The following is a 22,080-nucleotide window of genomic DNA, read 5'->3' as shown; positions in this document are numbered from 1 at the left end:
ACCCAGGAACGCTTATTCGGTAGTGACGCTTTTTTTTTTTTTTTTTTTTGGACACATAATCACACAATCCTCTTGTAAATATTTGCTGAGGGAAGCGTCTTGACCACGTCTAATCAGATGAAGGTCTCATCATGAATCTGCTCCATGGTCTTACCCGTGATACCTCGCTTCTGGGATAGAAGGTGGAGGGGGGGGGGGGTCGTGATGGATTGGATTTCTATTTAGAAGATGGCTCAACCATGAAAAAAGGACATCACGTTTTCAAACACTTCACCGGATTTCCATGCGCAAAGAAGGACGACATTGAAACGACCAAGGTGTTCCATGCACCACAATGTGTTGAATGTCAGGTTTAATAACCATTCGTTGCACACAATAGAGTTCCTGTCATGATATGCTGCTCACCCATTGTTACGTCATAGGTATTGAGACAGACAGGCAGACAGACACAAAGACACACAATGTACACAAAACGATTGATTATATAGGATAGGCTTTTTCAGTTTATTTTTCTTTGTGTGTGCATGTTTTTATAGTTTTTACTCCTTACATTAGGCCTATATCATCTCTGTTTTTCAATTTTAAGCGTGAAAAAAGAAAACAAGTAGGTCCTACACTACGCAACTGTTTTCGACATAATTAATGAAATACAACAAAAGTGCAGACACCTGAAGCCCGTACTCATTTTTTGTGTGTGTGTGTGATAAAAGTGTAGTGTTAGATGACTAATTGAATAACATATCCTCTGCATACTACTGAATACGCATGGCAGGATTCGACACTATTTTTTTCTCTCTCTCTGATTATCTATGGTCTAAGTACGATGTGTGAAATTTTTGTGACCCGAAAAAAAAAAAAATGTAGTGGTCGGAAATAGACGGAAACGTATCAATCCTTTTGAATCTGAAGTGCCCGATATACTGTAGCCTATTTTGAAATTTGGTGGCCCGACATTAATTTTTGGCGGCCACGGGCCACCGGGCCACCGTACCACAGGCCCACAGCTAATATCGAGTCCTGCATTAGGCCTATCTCTGCGCCCAGTTTATGGTAGGATATGCATCACAAATCAGTCAGCCCCATCTACTCAAATGCTGCAGAGGTGACTGTTTAACCTCGAAAGCTTTTATAACATAATAAGGCCTTATACGTGCACGCATTGCAGTATGTCATATTTTAGGGTGAAAAGTTTTTGGCAATTATTTGATTGGTGTTTTCATTATTCTGTCAATTTATCGAAGTCTAGGCACTCACATGAAATATGAAATATCTCCTCTGAGATTGCTTAATAGATGGAAAAAAATCCTCATGATTAAATAAAAAGTAAAAACGAAGGATTAAAGTTAGATGAACTTGTCGCATACATCTATACATATGAATATATTATGGCGCAACATACATTACATGACATACATACATACATACATACATACATACATGGATACACAGGCCTACATACATACTGTATAGGCCTATTGTACATGCGTACACACGTACACACATACAAACATACAAGCTGTACATACAAACGTACGTATGGAAAAACATGCATACATATTACATACATACATACATGCTCTTGCTGTCTTAGGTTGAAATTGCCAATCACGATCAGAAGTCAGTCACTTTCAAGAAATATGCTTGTGACCTCCTGGTGTAATCATGTGGCTTCCTGTTTTCGTTTGTATGTTATATTTTTTGTCTGTTTCCGAGATAATTTGTTAATTGTACTTCAGCACTACAATGTAGTTGAGAGAGGAAGGTTGTCTGTTATGTTTTGAACCTCTAATTATTCCGCTTTAATTTGTTTGTAAGTGATTTTGGTGGCAGGAAAGCATGATTCTCCTCTCAATGCCAGGGATACATGTTGTGATTTTTGAGGTCAAACTGCTCTGGACGGCGCAACTAAAGAGAGCAGCTCTGTTCGTTTCTCCTAGTTGAACACGGCCACGGCGTCACAACAATATAAGCCGCGCCCACAGTTGAAGGGGCATTCAAATCATGCCGTACGTTCATGACGTTCGACGTCAGAAGCGCTCGTTTGACCTTTGACAGCACTGCCATTTATTCATAACCTGGAACTATGCTCAATGTGTAGGTTGTCTGAAATAGAAGGAATAAAGCCAAAACCGACAGAACGCAGAACACAGAATCTCTTTAGGATCGGACGAAAACAACCAAGCTGTTAAAATTTCCTCATATTTGCACTAATCAACGACAGCAGTCATAATTTCACACTACGATGTGTAGCAATGATATTCTGTTAGCTTTTACTAGTCATTATTATCCTAATAGATTTTTTAAAAGGAAATTATTAACACTTTTTTCAAAAGTAGTCAGTGCTTGGTCAATCCACAATCTAGAATAGTTACGTTAAGATTGTTGAGTTGGTATGGTATGGTATGGTAATTTATTTCCGTAAATATAAAAATCAACATTACAAATCATGTGATACAAAAAATCATAAATAATACGGCTGGATAGCCTCGCTCAGCGAAGAGGACCATTATGGTCCCGCTGTTTTACAGGAGGGTCCAGTATAGATTAAAGTAATACAGTTTCTTCAATTAAACAGCAAATCAAATTATACACGATGAGAAGAAAGAAAAAAACACAAGAAAAAAAAAAAGAACAGGAAAAAGAAAGAAATTGAAAAATATACATTTCCCATTAATTTATGTATTAGTAATCTGTCATGTACTGAGTTATGTCAAACATAAGAAGAGATGTGCTCTTGAAGTGATCGCTTGAAAATATCTATACTGGTTGCCTTTTTTATTGACAAAGGGAGTGAATTGAACTCCCTACTATTTTTGATATTGTTGTCTAAATTCATGGCGAATTGTTAACTATTGGAGAGCAGAGATTTTTCCTGCTGGAACATTATTCTAAGACCAGGTTTTGCAAATGTGTTTGACCTGAAGAATGTAGGCTACTGCATGTTTTCTCTGTGAAGAACAGAATTTCAAACCCTATTTTTTCGGACATTGGTAGCCAGTGAGGACTTTTGATACAAATACAATACACATAAGATTGACACGGGACGATGAAACAAAAAAGAGAACTCTACATAATTTTGCACCTTTTTCTTACTTTTCGTATAGTATAACTTAGTATAACTCTTGTAGTTTTAGTTTGCTTGTTTTCTCTCCAATATATGATCGAAGAGTGATCGAGGTCACTTTTTAGTGTCGAGTTAAGTAATTCAATTGCAGAAGGAGTATGTAATGTGTTTCTTTTGCACATTCTAATCATACTACTTTATGTGTTTGGCATCTCAGCCCATTAATATTCTTTTCCAACATTAGCACCCGAATGCAATGCTCCTTTCATATATCAGAAACAAGTGTAAAATCACAACCGGATTGTGAGAAGAGCTTGTATTTTTGTGAAGTGGCTTCATATTTGTCAATTTTCTTGTCACTGTTGATTTTCAAAGTATAAAGTTGGCTAATCTATTGCGTCCAATGATTCTGCTAACCTTAGTATGTCCCATTTAGTTTTCTCTTTGCCTCTGCACTCTATGGGCTGACAATGTCGATCCACTTTGTATCTTTTTCATCCATTCAGAGTCAATTTAGAGCGGTTAATAGTGATGTCAACCAAGAGGAGAAAAGAAAATATCTTTTTTTCCATCACCTACATTTCGTAATTTCCTTTCAGCAGTTTGTGGAATTGTATTCCTAATTCATTTTAAAATTATCTACACCGTTGTCAGCAAAAATTGGTGAAAAATTGTTCAACACTGATATTATTTTTATGTATCTATTTTTGAAATTATCAATCCATAGAAAATATCATGCTTGGAGGTGCATTACATTGAAGCTTAAAGCTTGGAATGTTGGTTGAGTTTGGGATTTCATGATTATTGCATTCAATATCACAATATTTGAATATCTTGTCCTTGCGCAAAAGCTCTTGCCACTGACCAGAAATCCAGGCCTTGCCCCCTACAGCCACATCTTCCAAACGGCTGGACACGGCCAAGAGAATGGTTGATGTCCGCAGTGTAGCTGACAGCAGCAGCGCAACAGGATATGCATATTGACAGCGGAACGTCCCAGTGGTCTGCTGACCTGAATCGTAGGGTGCCCAAATGGCTCGAACAAGCTGGCACAGTGCCTTTTTGCTTATACGAATACACATACTTCGAAATATGTCTATGTTCAACTTCGCGCTTGAAAATGTGATTGAAAGAATAAGAATATTGGAGAACAATATAGAAAAAAAGGAATAGTTTTGTCCGAGTATTGCAAGATTTCGTTTCATTATCTCAGTGAAAGTTCAAGGTTCTTCACTGAAGGCTATAGACTGAATCCGTCAAGGTTCTTGCGACTGCCCAACATGTATGGTATAATCGTGTGATGTGCCGCCCAAGCTCTTTGTCCGTACGCCGTTAGGGCCCCGGCAAATGTACCTTTGTGGTACCCGTCAGACAAAAGCAGCGAACGGCTGAACGCCTGTCAATACTCGCCCCGGGCGCCGGGCTTGATCGGGCAATCGCTCGATTCCATGGGCGGTTCGTCCTGCCTACGCACTGCGCGAGCTGGAGGACTGTTCATGCACATGTGTAACATAGGTTAAAGAACTTCAGATATGTTTCACATTTAACCCACTTACTGTCGAGTGAAATTTCACTTTTATAACTAATGAGGAGTTGGTTGTAAGAACAATGATGATACTAGCTACAAGTGATAATGAAAAACATAATAGACCTACTAAGTATTCGATTTCTCCAAGTAATTAATTCAAGGGCACATGATGAGAGCAAACAATAGTTTACTCAGGGAGGTCTACCTCCGTATTATACTTTAGCGCTAACTGTCCAGCGGTGATTACAGATTGAAATATTTCAGCTTGTCAGCTCTTCGTTAGTTGTCATTTGAATAAATAACCAACGCTCTCACATTGCAGTTTCAATAGACACATACAAACTATGAAGTCCAACAAAATTGATAACTGTTATTCTGAAAGAAGGATATTATTCAGATGGGTGAAGGTTCAGGTGCGAGTTTCTTCACTTTGTCTCCCTCTACAAATTAAATTTGGTGAGATCGCAACTGCTGATCTGTAAATTAACAAACATGTCGGAAAAAGAGAACCAAAAAAGGGAACAAATTTAATTTATAAAGAGAGATAAAGTGAAGAAACTTGCACCTGAACTGTTATTCTATTGTCTTTCTTGATCTGTATGATATCGTTGTTGAATCTATTTTACTGTCACCCCGTTGAAGATTAAAACGATGACATAATAAATGTGAGCCTAACATTACATTCTTCTAGCTTTTCACGTAACACCATTTAAGTCTACTTGGGTGTACTTGATAATTTGGGCCAAATTATCCACTTTACTGTCCCATAACATAACTATCAAGACATAACTATACAGGACCTATATACATGCACATCGGGAATTATCATTATCATATGTATATAAAAGTCGACATGCGAAAGAAGACAATTCCTACGTATCAAAATGAGGAAAAGTCCCGTCATAGATTTTTTTTTTTTTTTGTCAAAATGGAAGAAATGTGACAAAATTTCCTCCAGAACTAAATAAGGGGAAAAACACGCACCAGGATTCATCGCATCGGCAGTGCAGTATCAATCATAAACAAGCTTATTTAGAGCGCCAAGAATAAAACCCATCCTGCTCCCAAATGCACGGTTATAACATAACGGGAGTAAGAAATCTTTGAAGGTGAGCTTTCAAAACAGCAACGTTCTCTATCGAGGTTTAGAAAGGAGAGATCTGGAAGTTTGACTGAATTAAGGCAGATTTAAAAAAAAGAAGAAACAATTAATCTGTAGACTTTGATTTTACGCGCAGCTTTGCATGATTCATGCCTGAATCAAACTACCCAGTATTATTGATCACATGATACATGTATGAACACATGTGATAAAAAGTGAAATAATGTAAACACACAAGCGGGAGTAGATTGAGCAGCACAAGCATGATAGCAACGGGCAAAACCTGTCACGAGTATTCAGTTTTATATGGTACGTCTAACCACTAGGTTTTCTCTCACCTCCCTGGCTTTATACCCTCTCTCCCTCTCTCTCTCTCTCTCTGTATACTGTCCTGTGCATGTCGAAGGAACAAATTCTCTTCGGAAAAACGGAAAAGGTGAATGGCATGCAGAAGATTATTGTAAAACAGAATTAGCAGTGACTATTCTCTAGGAAGCGAGACTTAAGTCCTTTTGTCATTGTTCACTGTCTTCGGTTTTTATAATCATATCTTTGCTCTTAAAGACACGTTTTCTTCTCCTTTTCTGGATGTTTTATCCTAACGAAATGGTGGCATTTGTGTTAAATTTTAATGTAGCTTAGTGTTTAAATTTGTCCATGGTGTTCGTTTTTGGCTAGTTGGGTTTTTACGTCTTAGATAGTCCATGTAATGGAGTTTTAAATTCTGCCTTTTTTATGAAAAAAAAGTATATCAATCATATACAATTGTAGGACTAATTAAGGTTATCAAGTTTTCTGGAAAGCAGCCTACAATGTAATGGAGTTCTAAATTCCGATTTTTTTTTCATGAATAGTCGACGATAATTGATCATATTATGATTAAGATTATTAAGTTTGGGGGAATGCAGCCTATAAGCATTGCCTTTTTAAACATTCCTCCCCATTCCAGCATTTTCATATTATACTCAACATGTTTTAGGAACTTATGAATTTCGTTAGTTGTACGTTGTAATGTTTAGTCTAAGCCGTCAATTTTGTAAATATTTATGTGTTTTTTGTTAGAAAGAGGAAGAAACAAATGAAATGAAATGAAATGAAATTGAATCAAAAATACTCTGAGGTGCGCATTATTAGTTCAGTGTTTCTGCTTTGATATGCTATTGATTCAACGATCGATCATGCATTCGATTGACCAGTCAAACTCTCACTGGGGACAGTGTTATTTACCGCGAAAGGCTACATAGGCCAAGGGCCTACACATTTATTAGCAAACGTTTTCGTCTTGCTATTGCTTTGCTTATCATCATTTACTGTTCTCACAGACAGACATAGCTTTTCCAAGCAGCCAACTGGCCGAATTTGTCGGTATAGTACATGTATACTTTAACATCGCATTTTATCGCAATACTTACAATAAAACCGTGCCTCGATCTCGTACAGAGGACATTAGAAGCAATTCACAATCGTTGACACTGTAGTCCATAGCATTGATAACGGATGTGACTCTCGTATTATTATAGCTACTAAAGAATGTTAACGGAAAACGTATACAGTGTCCTTAGTAGGCCCTACGTAGCTTCTGCTATTCATCTAAGAGATAAATGTTTTGTAATAAAAAGCAGTGGAACAAAGGAAATGTGACGTCATGGAGAATGTAGGGCAACTATCGGAAGGATTATTCTATCATGAAGTGTCATTCTTTAGCTTTGGCACGTGGTAGCTCACACTGTTTCACGAATATGTAAATTGCCAGAATTTGTTTCTTTAAGTCAGAATTTTTATGAAACCTCCCATTCAGCTGGTCTGATTTCAATGTATCCATCCAGGGAGGTGAGAGTCTTCACCTCTCTGATCCATCAAAGCCACCTCAAATACTGTGTTGATTATTCTTTCGTCACGACCACTCAAATTATTCGATTACCTTAAGTGGGCGGCTTAAGATTTTATTGTGACGTCATTGACGTACTTGCTCCTATTAACATAAACATAAGGATTGAGAGAATGTAGCAAAATTAGTAGAACACATCATTGAAAGTTTGAGGAAAATTGGACAATCCGTTCAAAAGTTATGAATTTTTGAAGTTTTTGTGCAGTAACCGCTGGATGAGAAGACTACTGCAGTGTGTGAATAACTTAGATGTCACATGCGTACAACAATATAAAGAAAATATAAAGAGAATTTCACAAAATTTCATCTTTTGAAAAAAGTACACATTCCCCCGACTCGTTACCGACAAATGTTATGGGTAATATTATTCCCCCTGCCTTTAGAAAGAGGCAAGTCAAGTGCTCTATTATTATGCGAAAAAAAGTGAAATTATGTTGAATTTTCTTTACATTTTCTTTATACTGTTGTACGCATATGACTCACAAGCTGTAGTAGTCTCCTCATCCAGTGGTTCCAACACAAAAATTTTAAAAATTCATAACTTTTGCATCGATTGTCCAATTTTCCTCAAACTTTCACTGATGTGTTCTATGTGGCATATATGGAGTTTAATGTAGTTCTGAGTCGTCTTTGATTTTTGCAACAGCAATCTGCTTTTACTACCACGTCTATAAAAGAACAACTTTACAACTACCCTGCTCCCTGCGATACAACTGAAACTACAATAATGCACTATACCTCTTTGACTTTTAAAATAGTCACAGCTACCACTGCCACGACCACTTTCTATATATATGACTCGCGTACTTTTTGCTTTTTCATCTTTCTTCCTCAGCTTTTTCTCGTATGTTCTTTTCGAAACATCTCTACATTTTTCTCCGCTTGTGATGGATTAAGGATGAACACACGGATCTTTTGGACGCTTCGTTTTGCATCACATAATACCTACAATGGAGGGTGTGAGATGGAAGCTATTTATATAGTGATCATAAGACCTAAAATCCGGTGACATTATTTTGAGACTCCAACCGTAACTTAATGACACATCCCAAACGGAAGGTGGTTGCTTTCTGTATTCTTTAATCAAACTTCGTTTAATGATATGTAAAATCACATCTACAATGAAACAAATACACATGCCAACAGGAATAAAAACAGCTTTGGGATTCTACTCAGTAATGCTGCTCGATCACATAATATAATTATATTCGTATACTGTACACATGAAAAGAAAGAAACCATACAAATTCATAGAAAGCCAGATTTTTGTTGTATGCACACACATTCAAACACACACACACACACACACACACACACACACACAAACAAACAACGCGCATACGCACCAATTTTTCCCCTCAATTTTATGAAGACTTGCTTCATGGTTCCTTTATTCATCGCTCGTACATAATTTATGCACCACGGAGTAGCTCATCTTCACATTACGTAACTTCACTCGTGAGCTTCGAGATGACACAATCGATCACTTTCAAATTGCTCTTCTTCTTTCTTTGCAAATGAAATGTGCATATTTGAAAATTGAATTTAGCCTAACGGCATGATTACGAGACAAGACAAGGCGAGACAGACAAATTATAAGAGGCCGAAACGATTAAAAATAACAATAATAATAATACAACATTTCTTCCCCGCAGTAACCTCCACACCCCCCCCCCCCCCCCCCCCAAGAAGAAGACACACACACAAAAAAGATGATGATAACAATGTTGGATATGATGCAATATGCACATTGGTATTCCTTCCAAGACAGGACTTCCTCCCTTCCTTCCATAATGATGTCGTCCATTTTGTCTTATCTTCTGTTCCCGTACAGGTCCTGAAGGGGAGCTTGGGAGAAGCAGGGAGAAGGATGTACATGTACCAGCCACAGCCGCAGCTTCCCCATCCGAGCATGGGCATGGAGGACCATTTCCCGCCAAATATTACGATCAGAGCGCCAGGTACGTGAATTCCTCCCATCAATTTCACACCGCTTCCATGCGCATACGTTGTCCTTCAACTGGGGTTTTCGTTCCGTTTCATTTTCTCGAGGACAATCTCGTCGTTCTCGAGAGAATGCTTCGTGTATTTTTATTACTGTGTTTTTCAACGCATTTACACCGGGCTTGTGTTTTCGGTTATTCTCAAAATGTTCTGATTAAATTAAATGGGCCCATGATTAAGGTTTATTTATACGTACGATTTCCTATGTACGTGCATTTTCTTGTCACTGCGTCCTGTGTGCGTAGGATAAGTGTTTTTGCATTCACGACTGCATTTCATCATGTTTATCGAGAGTATTATGAACTTCGGCGGTTGAAAAATAATGATGACGATTTGACAAAAGACAATTTGACAAAGAAAATCATGTGCCCTCTATCAGTAAACAAAAGTAAGACTCTAATCATGAGCAATGATGTATCCTCAGTATCGATGTGCATGCAATGTGGGCCCTATAATATTCATTTCCGTCGACAAAAAAAAAAGAAGAAACAAAACGCTCGTCATCTGTATATTCCCTGCTCCTTTCTGTCCTTTTTCTCTCTTTCAGATAACCCCACACAATTCAAAGAATAAGATAACCAACGGCTCTAAAGCATAATCTAGTTGCCTACAGAAGACATTCAAACTTCACATATCTTCGCATCATTTCGCAGCGCTCTTAGGTTATGTAAGGGCTTATGCAAAGAATCATTTGAGGTACATTGGTCACGGGTGTAACCAAGCATAAAAATTACACATACATACCCACCACACACATACACACATACCTGCATACGTTGGAAAAACAGATTATGTAAGACCAGACAAACAAAAGGAAACCTAGGAAGCTTGATCCTGTGATTTTATTATTTTTTATACAAACCAATGTCATTGTTTCGTAAAAAACAAATGAAACTGTCAAATTCCACAATGTTCTCATTCTATTCGTCGTAAAACTTGAAACTTCCAAACACTTGCAAAAACTGCAGTTTTGCTTGTATGATTCTATTCTAAATAGCATTGTCTATTAAATTGAGCAGTGGAAAGGCTTTCCACTTTAAAGGAAACAGGATTAATAAAAGTCGAATCTCTGAAGAGACGTACTGGTCTTCGAATTCTCCTCCTTCTCTTTCTACGTATGTCATCCATATCAATTTCATGATGATAATTGGTATTATCTGCTATCATCATTATCGTAACTACTATCTTGATTGTCATTATGATTATTCTTCTTTTTTCATGGTCATTTTATCTAAGCCAAGCTAGCTGCAAACATTTCATTTTTGTACATGTCAGTTTCTCTTCGCGAAAGAAGGTCGGACCATTAGCGTAATCGATCATAATAAACAGGGAGGTTTTTACGTCGATAGACAGCACTGCTTTAAAACGATACTTATCATTTATAGCTTTCAACGGTAAACAGAGCATTGCCGTCTCGTTTCAAACGAGATTCCCATTGGTGAGTGAGGGAGTGTGCATGGGATGGGGTAGCCTGGCATTGAAAAGATCGGGCCCAAATCAGGCAGAGGTCAGCCGCCCCTCGATAGCACGCCGAACGGACGAGATCTCGGCGTGCTGACAAGAACACCGCCCTCACGCCACGGGCGCCCGTCACGTAGCTACAGGTATTGTTTGCAAACGGACGTCCACTGTCAGCGCGAGGCTCGAGTAGAAAGATACGCTGTCTCTCAGCACTTTTCAACCCGAGCACGTATATAGAGAGAAGATTATGTTTCGACTGCCATTTTCTCGATAGATTTTTACCCTCTTTAAGACTGACCAAGGTGTGTAGAAATATTATTTCTTTGTATATGTTTAAATTTAGTCAGCTGTTCCATAGTGAGCATTGAATCGCGCCGTATGAGAAAAAAAAAACAGAAAGATGGAGATAGATACAAATAATATATGTAAATTTATAGATATATAGATAGAAATATATATCATATGAATATCTATCATATTAATATATGTATCATATATAGATAGATAGATAGATGAATAGATAAATAAATAGATAGATAGATGGATAGATAGATAGATGGATAGATACGCTCTTATTGCCTTCACTCTTGAACTTATCTGTTCCTGGTGAATCTATTGTTCCAATATAGGGTTATAACGGCCTTCAGCACACATAACGTAAAACATGTATGGCAGTCAGGTTTGACACGCCTCATGGTCACTTTTTTTTAATCGACTCGGTTCGAACACCAGTAAATGACATCATCTGATTAATAAAGTCGCTTCTAAAACATACTACGTGAGAATTCCCCAAAGCTTCAAGACACTCAATATCACTCCCAACTTTTAATAATTAATCAGGTCAAATTTCGTACTAGGGGAAAAGGGTAAGGCAATCAAGCGAGTAGTAGGATTTGCTTGAGCCTATCACCACGTATTCACAATGGACTGTGTCTCTATATATACCCGCGTGCCATGATCTTGCTTACTTATTACGTGCAAGTGCTTCCGCCCTTTCCAGGGTTATTCATGTTATTGTTAACGCCGTTACTCAAGGCGACCATCTACTGTTGCACGTTTTTAGTTGAGGAAACTACCAGAAAACACCTGGTTATTGTCTTCTACCAGTTGATCTGTTGGATACTTTGTAAAATCCAATCATGATTAGGATATTCTCCGGTGATTTTTGGTCACCTCACCACAAAATGAATTACATATCATTCTTCATTCCATCAATTTTAGAACTCTTCTGATTGATGTGAGACAGGCGGGGTTGGATGTAGACCACCGTTGTCATTTTTCTAACGGACTTGGTTTTGGCCCGACGAAATAAAATTCTATTATCAATATCTCATTATCTCACTTGCATATTGACAGATAAGATATTAAATGTTTAAATTATATCTGTCAATTTCTCCTATGTGCCAAAAACCGTAATTTGCCAATTCTGTTTCATGAGAGAAATGTATCATTTTCAGCGAACTATAAAAATAGATCTTAACAGTGGCTAATCATTTTTACTGTAATCATAGCAAAGAACCTTTTCATCAAGGAGGGAGATCATGTATAAACTTATACGAAAGAAGGCGGTAACTTGGCAGTTGTCCTGTATCACTTGACTACACCTGTAGGTAAAGAAGAAACATACTTCGATTGATTAATTGATTAACTCATCGATTTATCAATCGAACTCTTATTGATTATTTTCTTTGCTCAAAAATATTCAAATACCGATGTGTTGGCTCAGTGAGTAGAGCGGCTGCCCTCACAATCGGGAGGTCGTGGTTTCAAACCCCGGCCGCGTCATACCAAAAGACGTTAAAAGATGGGAGTTGCTGCTGCCTTGTTTGCCGTTCAACAGTTGAAAAGGTTAGAGCAACGTCGATCTGGCGCTGCTCAGTGGCTGCCGGGCCCACGATCAATTGGGCAAATGAATTTCCATTCTTGGACAATAAAATTTAGAGTTTATTATATTATTATAAATAAACCTCTTTGAAAATATTTTTGAAATCGTGGGGAAATTGTACCCGAGCACTGCTAGTTCGAGCAAAACAAAATGAGAATATCATTTCTATAAATGCCTCAGGGATAAGAAAGCATGCAATATTGAAAACATGCTGAATACAGTTTTCACTGAATAAGATTACAGAGGTAAAAGCCTGCTAATTAATTCTAATATTTTCCAACATTGAATTATGGACCGTATTTGACATAGACATTGGAATCCACCAAATCTTCAGAAACAGTCCTCAGAAACAGTGTTTCCCTAAAATCATCGAATTGATCTTTCTTTCAAACAAAATCTTCTACTTCGGAATAAACATGAATATTGATGACCATGATAGTATTTACGTCATTTTATCTGTTTCACCCCTTTTCCAACACTACAACAAATTTATGCGCAAACAAAGTCAGATCAAAATACACGGACTTATAATTGATTTGATTTGATTTTGATTTGACTTGATATTCATATAATTTTATATGTCATATAATTAGAGAGGAATAAACAAAAACTTGTTGTGTCTTGACATTATACCACCATACCTTTGCTTGCCCATTGTTTGCATACAATAAAACTACCCCCCCCCCCCAAAAAAAAAAGAAAATAAAATAAAATAAAAAATAAAATAAATAATAATAATAATAAAGATGATGCTTCTAGACTTACTGTCTTGTCTGACCCAACCAAAATAATGTCACGTCCTCTCAACAAAATGTGAGAAACATCGTTCTGAGTCCTTCTGTCACCTGAATGAGTAGCCCAAATGTAAAACTGCAAATGAGTGCCTTTTAAAGTCCTCTATACATTCCACCTTCTTTCTTCTTTTATTCTTACGGTCGACGTCTGAATCTTGTCTCAAAGGGAGGAGAGAGAGGAGAAGAGAAAGCGGGATAAAGGAAGGGAATTTCAGTCAGCTATACAATGGTTGTATTGGGTGTGGTCAAAGACTGTTGTGAGTTTGTGACTCGTTTGAAGAAGAAGAAAAAAAGAGATCCACCCCACCACGAGAGCAATGTCATTCTTGCAATAGTATACTCGCGGGGAGAAGCGCTTGTCGGGTCATGTTTTTATCAAACCTTAATTGTAATTGAAGTCCTCAGTATAGGAATGTACGTGTTTCTTCATCATCATCATCTTCTTCGTCTTGCCTCCATGCCTGCACGAGGTGTACCATCAATTTATCGTGTATGTGTGTGAGACACAGAAAGATTTCGTAGTACTTCATCCATTTTCAGGAGCCTGTAAAGTGGTTCAAATCATGTAAAAACTTTTAAGTGCACTTTTATCAAAGGAATGACTATTTTGATATCTCACCCCCACATACACACACAAACACTTACAGACACACACACAGAACACAGCCGTACCATCTAGTGCCACCACATTATACTCGGTATGTCGCCGAGTATGAGAACATCTTGTGTGGATATCGATCTGGTCACAATGTTCATGACATGAGCTATTTATTGATCCCATTTGTTGTCAGCGCGAAAGAACGTTTTCACCCCATTCTAACTTTTTCCTCGCACGGTTAGTGCAAGGAAGCATGTGGTCGACTGACCATCAAACGTATAATATTCTTTTTCTCTTTCTTCCTCCCCTCCTTACTCCTTCTTTCTCCTCCTCCTTCTCTTTCTCCTCCTCCTCCTCCTCCTCCTCCTCCTCCTCCTCCTCTTCTCACCCTTCATGCCTGGCCCACGTCCTTCATGTCTGAAGGTCTAACCTTAATAAAAAATAAAATGCTCCTTTCCGAACCTAAATCTTCTCAGCACCAATAAATGCTGATAAACAGACTAAAAAATATAATAACAAATGTCAGTTAGAAAGGAGGCCATTGTAATGTTATTCCAGATGAGTGCGAATTTCCTTCGAGGTCCATTCCATTTCAAGGCTGATCACCATTTCTTTGAATTAAAAAGTCGCTTCAAATAGTTTTTTAGTCTCTTACAAAATATGCCTTTTATGAGGTAAAATTTCAGTGTGTCGGTAATTATACGTGCAAGCTGAATATGAGCAGGCCCCCTTCTCCTTGATAATTAAAGGATTAAAGATGGTCTACTTAGCCAGCAAACAAACAAATATAAATGTAAATTGAGTGAAAGCAGCAATATTAGTCGAATATATAAGTGAAAGTTTGAGGAAAATCGGACGATCCGTTCAAAAGTTATGCACTTTTAAAGTTTCAGTGCAGTTCCTGCTGGATAAAGAGACTACACTTTATGACGTCATTATGGACAACGATGTGAGGAAAATATGAAGAGAATCCAAAAATTCCATTTTTCATGGAAAGTACACATAATTTCCATCGACTTGTTCCTGACATATATTGAAGGTAACAGTATTCCCCCTGCTTTCTGAAAGAGGTAAGTAAAGTACTCTTTCATTATTCTAGAATGGTAAAAATATGTTGAATTTACATATTGTTTTCTATATTGTTGTCATAATGACGTCATAAAGTGTAGTAGTCTCCTTGAAGCGATTGTCCGATTTTCCTAAACTTTCCACTGAAGTGTTCAAGTAATATTGCTGCTTTCACTCAATCTACATTTATACTTAGGCTTTGGTTTCCTTTAACAAAGGTCGTGCTCCCTTAATTGATCGGCGTGTTTCGAAGTTCGAGAGTCCTTTTTGGCAAGAGTTGAACATATTTACCGTATAGATCAAAGCCGACGTTTATTTTTATCCTATCCCAGATGAGTCAGAAAACATCGCCTTTACATAGAGAATGGTGATTCTTAGGAAGGTCGAGACCAAAGGTCAATGATAGAAGAGCCTATCTTGTTCTCCAATAGAGAAGATGCACACTTCATTTTCTGCTGACTTCTGTTCATTTAGTTTGCTACTGTGCATGTCATCTCGATTCTATAGTTTCGATTTTGATCTTTGATCTCCGTAGTGACTTCTGTAACCTTCCTCAATAGAATGTGAGGAGAAACGAACTTTATACCAAGTTCTGTTTTACCTACATATTTCCTCCAGAAAGGCTGGACAATTCAATTCAATTCAATTCAATTCAATTCAGTTCAATTCAATTCAATTCAGTTTTTATTTTCCATCCAGCAAGGAGTGAAACAAATATGACGTAACAAAAATAATGATATAACCGAAAGGCTGGACACTCCTGTCGAGGTAAAAAGCAAGACAAATAAAATGACCATCGAGGATTGATGCCTTGAATTTCTTTTAAGTAATCCAGTTAGATGATCCACGTATTCGAGCACAATATATTCATTGCACAATATGCTCAAGTTAATACTAAGTTCATAATGATGTCAATAAGTACAGCAAACTCTGTACAGACGTTTTATTATAATCTTGACGTGAAATAAGATTACTAAATGTCAATTTTTCACATGTTGTCACAAATTAATGATATTGGTCCAACAGCATGATAAATTAGTTATAATGATGATGATGTAATCACTGCTACGTTTTTGGAACACAACAAAGAATTGATTGATTGATTGATTGATTGATTGATTGATTGATTGATTGATTGATTGATTGATTGATTGATTGATTGATTAATCAATTAATCTATCAATCGATTGGTTGCTTGATTAATTGAGTGACTGATTGATTGTTTAAAATATATTTTCACTTTGTGTGCACAAAAACAAAGAAACAAAACATGACTGATTTACAATGATTATAACATCACAATGACGTTTTGTTTTTCGTGAAGTAAATGACAGTCAAAACGTATTTCTTAAAAATAAGTGATAATACAAAATACAAATTAGAACGTTAGTGACACCAATGACACAAGCCTTTCTTGCTGATTTCAGTTCCCAAAAGAAAGTTTGTAAAAGATTAATATGAGTAGGTCAGTGAGAAGTTTGTGAGGCCATGTTGCCATCACCTAGGTTGTATCATGTCACATTTAAAGCACACACACACACACACACACACACACACACATATCTGGTGAAACTAGAAAAAAACAACTCTCATTTCAAATCGATTTTTATTTAAAAAACAAAGATATCTCTGTCACTCTCTTTGACTTTACTCTTTTAATCAAATCAAATTTGAAAGTGCAGTTTGAATGAATGAGTCAATCATAATGAGTTTAATCTCTACCTCTCATGCATGACAAGAAAACAATCTTAGGAACGCATCAGCATTAGATCATAAACGTCGAAGATAATGTTCAACTTGCTTCTAATGAAACAATATAATTATCACTCACCACCACATTCCTCTTGTGACCCAAACACATTATCATGTGAAGCAATCTACAGAATGAGGCAGATTGCTATAAGGAGAGGGGAAAAAAGGTGAAGAAATTTGAAGGGATTTGTTCAGACATTGTCGAAAGAGCGGGAAAATTATTTGACCGACTGCATTAAAGCCGCCGCCCTGCCATCACCCTGTCAAGCTGTCCCAGTGGGCCATATCACATACCACGTGACTATAACGACAGTTACGTATTGCCGTTCGGAAATTGCTTTGTTTTGCGGAGTTTTGCGCAGGCAGCTTCGGAACCACAGAGCTAATTTGACATACACTGTATTTATAGAATATCAAATTCCTTCACTGACATTCATGTGATATCATGTCCTTCCAGAATTAACTTTTACCCGATTCAGTCGGTTTTTACCGGTCACTATTTTTACTGCTAAGGAGCCGTCCATATGGCGTGTATATTCATGATTCATGACATAAGTTATTTTAATCGCAGCTCCGAACTTTAATTTCAGGATTACTACTTTGATTAGTTTACAGTCATGCCTCTCGACATTGTATGTAAACAGCTTTCCCATGCATAAGTGCTATGTCATGCGTTGATCATACGATGATTATGGATGTTGTGTCGTGGCAGTGTGGACACTGAGGGCGCTATGCAGCCCTACATTTCTCGCTCTCTCTCTCCACAAACATCAACCAGGGAGGTGACACAAAACCAAAGTCTGTGAACATGTTTCAGAGGGCGTTTGTTGTTGTTGTTGTTGTTGTTGTTGTTGTTGTTGTTGTTGTTGTTGTTTGCACGGTGAATGTACAATGTAAAGATAAGTATGAAGAAGTAGTACTATGTGTGGTTTTGCCAAAAGAATCAAGCTTTGTAAATAATTCCATTGCTTCCGTTTTTCTTGTGGGTTTCCCCACTGCGCCATATCTTTGAATGTCTGTGAATTAAAATATCAGTAGACATTTAAAACTCCCATTCAACAACATTCAAATGATTCATCATTTGATACATGGTTTACAGGAAATTGTGAGTTCTGAGCTGCTGTTCAGGAACAAATCACTCTTTCCCAAATTACATCGAGTCATCTCCTGCCATCCCCTTGAGCATCCCTTAGTAGCTTATTGAACTATGATTGGACGATACGGTAAATTTCTGTTTTCCCTATAACTGTTTTCCTATAGATTTCTTCTTCTTCTTTTTTTCATTTGAGAATATATCTATGCGTGGGGTAGTTATGTACATTGCATTCATATTTTGCTGTGTTTTGTTAAAGGAGGAAATACTAGTATGTTAAATGAAAGAAAGGGGAAGACAAACTGAAGAAATTCAAACCTAAGGAAATATGTTGTTACAAATGTATAAATCGAAATCAAAACTCGAAAAAAAATCTGACTACGTTAATGTATTTTAGATTTCAGTGTATTTTACCAGTAACTCCGCAATGATAGATACAATCAAAATCTAATTTGCCCGAAGACGACGATACGAATGTTTTTCACCATACATCATGTTTTTTTTCACCATGCATCATGTTTAACTAATTGTGACAACACTTTTAGGGGTTTTGTTTCATCTAGTGAGTACTTAAGATAGATTTCCTTTCTTCTTAAATGTAGAATATAAAAAAAGCACACACACACAATAGATTAATTAGGACAATTTAATGGTCTTTCTTTTTTTCTTCTTTTTTTTTGTTCAAAACATTTCCATCACCTACCAAATATGCATGTACTCTGTAGGATGATGTCATAACAGATTTGTGAACACATGGCACATTTGAGCTTCAGGTTGATAATACCAAGAAAAGAGAACAAAATAGTAGTCTTCAGTTTACAATATCAACAACAATAGAATAAAGATAAAAATGAGAATTCATAGAAATGCATAAAAGAAAGCAAAAATGTAAGGAACATGACATACACGTATAAAGCAAACTACGATCCGTGACTGAGGTAATCTGCACATACCAGTGGATACGCTTAGTGTAATATCCCCTCCACGGAAAAATTTTGTATTGCATTACATGGATTGAATACAGAAAGCTCTCTGCTGTATTTCTTTCCGAAGCCATGAAAAAAGAATTGTTGCTGCAAGAAGTTCTTACCTTTAAAAAAAAAAAAATCCTTTAACCGGTCTTTTGCAATCTTCACCAATATGCTCCGAAGTACCGGCAACACAAAAATAGGCTTTCAGTTTCCTTGACATCTTTTGATGCTTTTTTTATAAATAGTTGTTATTTTCGCAATCTTTGGCTATAATGTATCAGGAAATTTACCATCCTGTTTAGGGACATATCGAAAATACAACAAACTGCGATAATAATAACAGCACTCTCTTCTCTATTAATTGTATGTACTGACATGTTGCCATAACTATTAGCTCCCGCTCCCCCTCCCCGTTGTAATGCCGTTTCTCCACTTAACCTCAACAGTGTATCCAATTTTACCAGGTATAGTGCCGTACAGACGTTCTCCACACCTTTGATAATACGATTGCATTAGATTTTGATTTTGAAGTATCACATATATGCAGTAAAGTATCTTTTTTTTTCAGTGAATTAATGGTTACATCGGTTAAACTTAATGAATTCAAAAATGTTTTCCAAAAGTGGTATCAAATATACATCTGGACATATAAATTAAAGGAAACGACTTCAAAATTCCAGTCTTCATTTCTCATTAATGGGAAGCTCAACATCAAGACATGTGATAGGCAACGCTAAGAAAACAGCCTACTCAGTCAATGTGATGAAGCCTGAAATCTCTGTAGTTAACATCATCTAGTCAGATATTAATAATGATAATGATAATGAATAACACTTATATAGCGCTTAAGACTGATGTTTCTAAGCGCATTAACTCGGAAAAAAATATTGAAGTAAGATATAGCATTATGTACATATTATGATATAACAAAAAAAAATTAGGATTGAGTAAATAAATGAGTTTTCAGCAATGATTTGGTATTAAACAGGTCATTGTGGTCTCTATTTCATTAAAAAAGAAGTTGGTATCTGTATAGAAACGGCAGTTGTCATGGTAACGACAAGAATCTAGCTTCATAATTGGCTTTTGCTATGGGAAGTTGCCATTCCAGCAACAGTTTCTATCCTAACATTTTTTTTTTTTTTTTTTTGGGGGGGGGGGGGGATGAACTGGGGCCCTGGAGTCCGGACAGCTACATGGCTATTGTCATTCATCTTGCAGACTATTGAACCATATTTCGTAGATACGCTTTTCACCTAAAATTATTGTCGAAAAGTGTACTTCAGTAACACTTATAGGAGAAATCCACCCCCAAAAATCAATGAATTTCAAAAGAAAGAGAAAAATATTCCCTACAGAATGATACAAAAATGACAAAAATCGGATAAGATATAAGGAAGATACCAGTTTTCATGTCTAGATGTATGAAATTCGGGGAAAATATCTTTTAGATAATACAAGTTTAAAAAAATGCTCCCATACGAAGATGTATCAGAGTTAACATTTGTTCTTTTTATTTCGGGTGGTTTTAAGACAAGTTTTATATTTACACAGTTGAAATGAGATTTTAGTCATTTCTGTATAGAAATGTATAAGAAAATGTGAGGGCGTAACATCCTCAACTTGCTGATTTGAATATTCATAAGGACTGGTCCAGAAGTGTTTTCCGAAAAAAAATGTGAGATTTCAAAATGTCATATCTTCCTTATTTCTTATCTAATTTTTGTCACTTTTGTATCGCTCTGTAGGGAATATTTCTCTCTTTCTTTGGGGGTTTATTTATTTTTGGGGTGGATTTCCCCTTTAGATGTGTCGCTATTTATTCGACAAAAAGAAGGCGCCCAAACAAAATGTTGTCATCTGCCAAGAAGTGCTTTAACGTCACCGTGTCCTCTCTATGTACGTCTTTCTGATCAAGATTTATGGACCATTTTGTTACGTGACTTTTCAGGCCCTATCTCAGCTCTTTGTCTAAACGTAGCCAGTCGCCTATAATTCATTTTGGGCTTCCTAGTGCGTCATAAGAAGAGGAACTGAAGGTTAACAGTTAATAATGATATATACCCAGTCAAGGCGGTGAAGAAAGTTTTGAAACTCAGAAAATCAATGACCAATTATTTTGATGTCAATGGCTTCAAATTTAGTGTACTTCAACTGCATGACTCTGGGTGGAATCACGCTTCCAATCACTAAAGCATGATACTAAACGCATGTGAATATACGTGACTTTCTGATATATTTGATTTCATCGTTTGTTCGCTTTTAGGATAGCAAAATTATATGTCGGAAAACACCCGAAAGAAGGCTCAGATTGCAGTGTCAGTATCTTGTGACCAACGGGAAGGGGAGGCTCAATACTGCCGTGGCTCCGATTTCCGGGATTAATTGAAGCAACCGGAATTGGCATCGAGATTTCGTGCAATAAGTCTAAAATATCGAAAAGCGAAATCGTATTCTGAGAAATGAATAAGGTGCTAAAATAAAACAGCTCAGAAAAAAAAAAAGTCGGGACACGGTTCCCAAGCAGAGGCCTGTTGGACGCGATTCTAGTGTCTTTGCAGAACCTCATATTCGCGCGCCCCCAACTCCAAGGCTGCACATTAGGCATCAAAGTGAAGCGAAGCCGCCTGACCAGTGTGAGCATTCAACCGTGACTCTATAGTCAAGGTCAACGGACTTCCATTGGCTCCTGTCGCCGATTGCTGGCGAGCTGATGGGATACCCAACAGCCGGCGAATTCTGAGGACGGGATAGAAATGATATAAAATTGACACTGTGTGCCTTTAAGTGTGTTTGTCTATGAATGTGTGTTGGGTAGGTCTTGGTGTCTGCATCGGGGTTTTTATGTGAAATTCTCTTGAGGCAAGAACAT

The sequence above is a fragment of the Diadema antillarum genome, unplaced genomic scaffold (genome assembly GCF_040938485.1).
Source record: "Diadema antillarum isolate AM-2024a unplaced genomic scaffold, OU_Dant_1.0 scf00000094, whole genome shotgun sequence".
In the NCBI taxonomy this organism is placed as follows: domain Eukaryota; kingdom Metazoa; phylum Echinodermata; class Echinoidea; order Diadematoida; family Diadematidae; genus Diadema; species Diadema antillarum.
The sequence above is the reverse complement of the archived record's forward strand: the minus strand, read 5'-3'. Positions refer to the sequence as shown.